Source organism: Lathyrus oleraceus, chromosome 7, assembly GCF_024323335.1.
Source record: "Lathyrus oleraceus cultivar Zhongwan6 chromosome 7, CAAS_Psat_ZW6_1.0, whole genome shotgun sequence".
NCBI lineage: Eukaryota > Viridiplantae > Streptophyta > Magnoliopsida > Fabales > Fabaceae > Lathyrus > Lathyrus oleraceus.
Genome location: NC_066585.1, coordinates 341,299,884 through 341,306,485, shown reverse-complemented (window position 1 = coordinate 341,306,485; position 6,602 = coordinate 341,299,884).

Sequence of the window (6,602 nt, the reverse complement as noted above, 5' to 3'; positions counted from 1 at the left end):
AGTGCATGGTATCAATTTAAAAGTGGGTGCATTGCTTTTAACAAAATTTTAAATTTAAAAGGCACAAGGGCCTAAAAATGGTTTGAATGACTGTTATTCCTTTTTGGCTTTTGAAATTTTAAGTCTAGTATAGTTAAGTTCATTTACAAGTTTTGATTAAGAAAAGAGTTTGAAAATGCAATGGCATAAGGCCAAAGTTTCTAGTTTCCAATAATGGTCTAAGTTTAGAAAACAGACACAAGCAAAGAAGATTTTTTTTTAAAAAAAAGCGGAGAGATTTGAAATTAAAGAAATGGGGAGAAGATGAAGAGACTAATCCTAAGCATAAATTTAAAAGTTGAGAGTTGAAAAGATCTGACCAATGGGCTGCAATCGAATAGACAAGAATATCATATAGAAACCCAAATTTCCCTTGGACTTTAGAATCAAGCAATATTAATACACAAGCAGCAAATTGAAGAGCAAGGCATCAAATAAATATAGCCACATCCAAGCTTATCAACTCCATGATCTTCTTCAAGTTTTGCCCATGTAGCAGATGACTTCAAAGATGACATAAGTCACAGGTTCAAAATAACAGCTTCACAATGATCATGTTGCAGATGAACTCAAATGGATCTTCAATGATGTATCAGATGAAGTTTCAATTCACAAGCACTTGGTCGCATGAAAATTGGCATTGGCCAAGTCCTTTGCATAGGGAATGTTTCCTAATTCTAAGTCCAATAGTCTCAGATCAAACCAACAGTCCACACAACATATTTTTTAGGGTTTTTGTTCTTATTATGTACATTAAGGTCAAAAGACCACACATACAATCACAATATACACAATCACAATATATCACAAAAATATGGGCCAAGTGGACAAAGTGAAAACGACATTAACATAAACAACTTGAATGGTATGAATAATGGCAAATGAATAAAGCTTAAAAATTAAAGTGCATTAAAAGTAAATGACTTGAAATTAAATGTTAGTTGTTAATGAGTTAGCAGTTAGTATTGTTTTTGCTTTTGTTTTGTTTAAGTCATTCTTTGAAGAACACTCAATCCACTTATCACAAGCATGGATCCTTGAACCAAGACATCTTCCAAAGGAAGGAAAAAAGGCCATGTTTCCAAATAACACCATGAAAGAGGGGAGACTTACAATCTCTCTAACTAGATTGCTATGCCTTTTTGTGTCACAAATTTAGCGCTATGTTAAGCAATCGTAATTGGACTTATGTAGAAGTCACAACTATTTGAGGTCGGGCAATATAATTTTGGTGTTAATGCATGTTAGAGACATAGTATGATGAATTATGCTCATGAAACATACCACACACAAAAAGAATATGCAAAGTGGGGGACCTAATTTCATCCATACTTATGTTGATTTTGCAATCAACTAGCCTTAGGATATAGAGACATTATAGGTTCATGACATGAAAGCATAAAGAATGGGAATGATATGAAGGGGGAGGGGGAATGGATCAAACACAAATTGGACAAAGGAGGACTTTTACCAAGTTAAGATGATTCATTCATTTTGGGAGATGGAATGTACATTCCATCAATCCCCTAAATCCAATGATCTTAACCTAACAAAGTCAAATCAACCTTGACCAAGGCCCAACAACACAAGTCAAACTCACAAAGTCAACTAAAATGACTTTACACAATTTATTTGGCATTTAATCAATTAAAAATAATAAAAATAATGTATTAAATTAAATATGGTTGGTCAATTTCCTAAAACCTCATCAAAACACCAAAGAAGTAGCCATGAGATTCATCATAGGTCAAACAAGGTCAAAGGACCTTGGAGAAAAAATTTCAGAATTTTTGGAAACTTAAAAGTATTTTTAAATAATTAAAAATATTCACCAAATCAATTAAATCATGAAAAATATTAATAATGATCCAAAAAATAATTTTAATTCAGAAAATTAAGGAGGATTTTATTTAAATTTTTTTGGTGAAACTCTCATATTTTTGGATCAATATTAAATTTAATATGAATTAATGAAAATAAAAACAATAAAATGAAAATCAATTAAATCAGAAAAACGTGGACCACTTGATCTCCCTCATTAATTGAGGTGGTAGATTAAGTGGTGGAAAACGCGCGTTCCATGATACGCTTGAGTCAGCGCGCCGCACATCTGGTACTCAAAAGCAACGTTCAAGATAAACCGATTTGAATTGATCCAATGGCTCAAAACACATCCAACGCGTCGCCGGAGCAAAGTGTCGGTCATCTTCTCCGATGACCCTGGCCATACTGGTTTCCTCATCACCATCACATAAATGAAAAATGGTGTAGATCATGAATATCACCTCTATTTAACCTAACTCCAAGTATATTGAGAGATACGTGGAGTTGAATTTTGAGGTGTATGATTTGAGTTGCTTTAGTTTGACCTCACAGCAACTCAATCTTCTTGCCTACATTGGTAGGACATCGGACAACCAAGGATCTAAGAGAATCGATGATAATTGAGGGAGAATCGAAGAGAAGGAAAATCTGGAAAAATACCTTCAATGTTGTGTAGAACTTGATCTCTCTTGCTTCAATTCGTGCTTGATCTTGCTTATGGAGCTTGCAGAAGTGGATTAGGAATGGTGCAAGGCTCTGGATCCTGGAGTTCTTGAATCTCCAAATAGTGAGATTCAAACTCAAATTTCAAGTGAAATTTATCAGGTTTTCCTTTGAATTGTGAGGGTTTCAATGGTTGGAGGCAAAGCTGGCGTGCAAGGTCCTTCAAATCTGATGCAAGGGACCTCTATCTATGGCAAATGTAAGTGATATTTGCACACTTGAAAATGCTTCCAAAATTGGCAACGTGAAGTGCATGCTTGCATGGGCATGTACAGGCCCATGAAACAACTCAATTAGGTCCAAATGCCAGTGAAATGAAGTCTGAATGAGAATTGTGATGCAAGGCAAAGATGTTTTGATGTTTGAAGAATGATTCTTGCCAACTTATACAGCCTTATTCAAGCCATGCACAGACCCCTCAAACCTTGTCCAAAATGAATGAATTTGGATTATTTGGAAAGGTTAGATCAAGAGGAACAACTCTTATGTTGAGCACTTTTCCATTTGAATCTTTTGTCATGGTGAATTTTGAGGTAGAAGTTTGGAAATTTCAACATGTCAAAATATTTTCTAAGTGTCAAGCCATATGTTCAATTATTCCACCTTGGCTAACATTTTATGTGAGCTTCAAATGAGAAACTTGTCTTTAACAAAGTTGTAGCTCTTTCAAAAGCCTTCAAAATGGTCACCAATTTGACATGATTTAGATTTAGGATGAATGAGTTATGCATTTTTGAATTTGAGGAAAATCACTTGTTCAATGGTATTGGTCCAAAATGACCTATAATGTATCCTCATATCACATGCTCATAAAAGTTGAATTACCTATTCCTCTAAACATAAAAGTTGAATTAGACACCTTGAATTTGATTATGAAACTTGGAAATCTTTCATCTCATAAAAATTGAGCAACTTATGGCCTTAGGAAGTTGACTTTCAAATTAGGGTTTAGACAAAATGACCTATAATGTTTCAACATAAAAAATGACTCTCCAAGCAAACTTATCTCTAGACCTCAACATGAAAGTTTTTTGTAATGTCATTTAGAGTAACTTTTATCTTAGAATCATTTTCATATGATGAAAATTGTAGGAGATATGGTCTAGGGAGACCCAGTTTTGATCAGATGAATTCATCTGGCCAACCACCATCAACCAAATTGCTAACTTTCAATTACCTTGACTTTTTAGGCTCATGAGAGATAATATATGCATAATATGTTGGAATTTGAAGTGTCCCTTGAGATATTTGATTAATTGGTGAAGAAGCTTGTTGAAGAAGTTACTCAAGATACCTAGATGAACTAGGGTTTCCAAGGCAAACCAATTCCAAATTCTTGAAGAACTCTTGATCAAAATAACATGTAAAGATCATGGGGACTCATATATGATGCTTAGAGCCAATGTGGATCATTCCTTGGTTGAGCTCTTGGCAATGAGGGTCTTAAACCCTAGATGTGAACTTGATGGATCAAATGTGATCATGTGCCCTCCCTACAAAAGAGTTAGACAAATACAAAGACATATTTTTTGTATTTTAGTTAGTAAAGATGATAAAATAACAAGTATGATACAATCACATGATGCTTGGTGATCTCTCCCAAAACAAACCCAATGAAAGAGGTAGGAGGATGCCAAGGTATGATCCCAATGCTAATGCATATGATGAGATGGCATGAGGGATCTTAGGGTCAAAATTGGGGTCTTAGAGTCCCTATACGGCGCCATATCCATATTATATTTGTACTGCTTCACAAAAGCCTCACCCAAATCATTGAACGTGCGGACACTCGCACTGTCCAAACCCATGTACCACCTCAGAGCGGCACCGGTCAGACTGTCTTGGAAATAATGAATCAGTAACTGATCATTATCAGTTTGCATCAACATCTTTCTAGCATACATGACGAGATGACTGAGCGGACAAGTATTCCCCTTATACTTTTCAAATTCAGGGACTTTGAACTTCATCGGTATCTTGACATTAGGAACCAAGCAAAGTTCCACAACACTCTTTCCAAACAAATATTTTCCCCTCAAGGTCTTCAACTCCTTTCGCAGCTCAAGGAATTGATCTTTCATCTCATCCATCTTCACATAAACATTCGGACCCTAAGACGGCTCGGAATGATAGATGGTGACCTCGACACGAGACAGAGTATGAACAATCGATGGTGGCACGGACATGACTGGGGTAGATGACGGCATGGAAGCAAAAGTAGGCGCAAAACCTTCAGGTAAAAAGTTGAGTGGCATTCCCCACGGGAATCCGGCAGGCATGGCAGGAGTGAAATGAGCGGCAGGCACGGTTGAAGAAACAACCTCTGATATGACAGTCCTCTTAGGAGGAGGAGTTGCAGGCGTTGGAGAAGATTGACTTTGAGCAGTTAGGACTGACTCCGTCATGGCAGTTAGACGGGAAATCTCGTCCTTAAAGTCTTTGTTCTCTTGCTATAGATGTTCCATGACCCTTGGATGATTAGCGCGGGTATTGTATCGATGAGTCAGCTTGGCTGAAGCACAGAAGAAGAACCAATAAGACATCTGAAGAAATAAAAACCTGCTATGCAAATGATGCATGAAACGCAATGCTTGATTGTTATTAGTTTCAAGGAACTTACTATTTTATTTGCAAATATATATAATAACAATTGCGCAATTTGATTGACCATAAAATCTCTTTAATTTATATAATTGGAAGGATTACACTGAGTACAATTTCAGAAACCAAAATACAAAATACAAGAGAAAAGGAGACTAATCATCCTAAGGATCCCTGACAACAATGTCAGAAGATCGGGCCGCAGGCACGTATTTCCTTTGGATGCGTCGGATCTCGGACTCAAAAGAAGTCTTCATCCAAGTCTTCTCGGGGACAAGCTGATCAACAATCTTCTTCCAAGCAACGGAAGGCTGAGGCATACTAGAGGAAGATGAAACCTATGGTTCTCTCGGTCTCTACCTAACTCGGAATTCAAGAAGCTCAATAAGTGCATCCTTATCCTTAAACTCAAGCTGCAACTCCTCATGCTTTCGGCTCAAAGCATGGAAACATTCTTCCCACATATATTTCTCTTGCTTCATCTTGGTCAGTCGTCTTCCAACTCCTCTATATCTTGGTTAAGGAGAGTTGATGGCTCAGCCACAAACATAGACATAGGTCTCTCACAAGCATAACACAACTTCAACTCCAAATCTCTCTTCTTCACCCAAGAAGTGTAAGCTTCCAAAGCTACACAAGTGCACGGACCAAGCTCGGATCTTCCCTTCTTATGCACACTATGCCAAGCATGCATAATCTTCTGCTTCAAGTGTTGGGGATCTTTACCCTCTTGATAGAAAAGACCTTCTAACAAAGTGTTATTAGGTTTGTCTCTCAAGGGGAACCCAAGTTGACGATGAGCCAAAGCAGGGTTGTAGTTGATTCCTCCTTGTGTACCAATGAGGGGCACATTAGAGAATTCACCACAACTGTCAATAATCTTCAAGCTACTCAATGAAGAATCATACCAAACTATATCATCATTAGTGAGAGACATAAGTCTCTGAGACCACCTTAGACATTGTTTGTTCTCCACAAAAGTAGGCGTCTGGGGCAAGTGCGAAATAAACCACTTGTATTGAAGAGGAACACAACAGACAATAGTTTCACCACCCTTAGAATTCCTTAGATGGAAAGAGAAGTACATATCACCCAACAAAGTAGGCACATGATTTCCAATCAAGAAAGTTCTAATGGCATTAATGTAAGACCCCAATTTTGACCCTAAGATCCCTCATGCAATTTCATCATAAGCATTAGCATTAGGATCATACCTTGGCATCCTCCTTACCCCTCTTTCATTGGGTTTGTTTCGGGAGAGATCACCAAGCACTATGTGATTGTATTATACTTATATATTATCATTTTACTAACCAAAATACCAAAAATATGTCTTTGCATTTTCCTAACTCTTTTGTAGGTAGGGCATGATCTCCATTGATTCATCAAGTTCATATCTAGGGTTTCAGACCCTC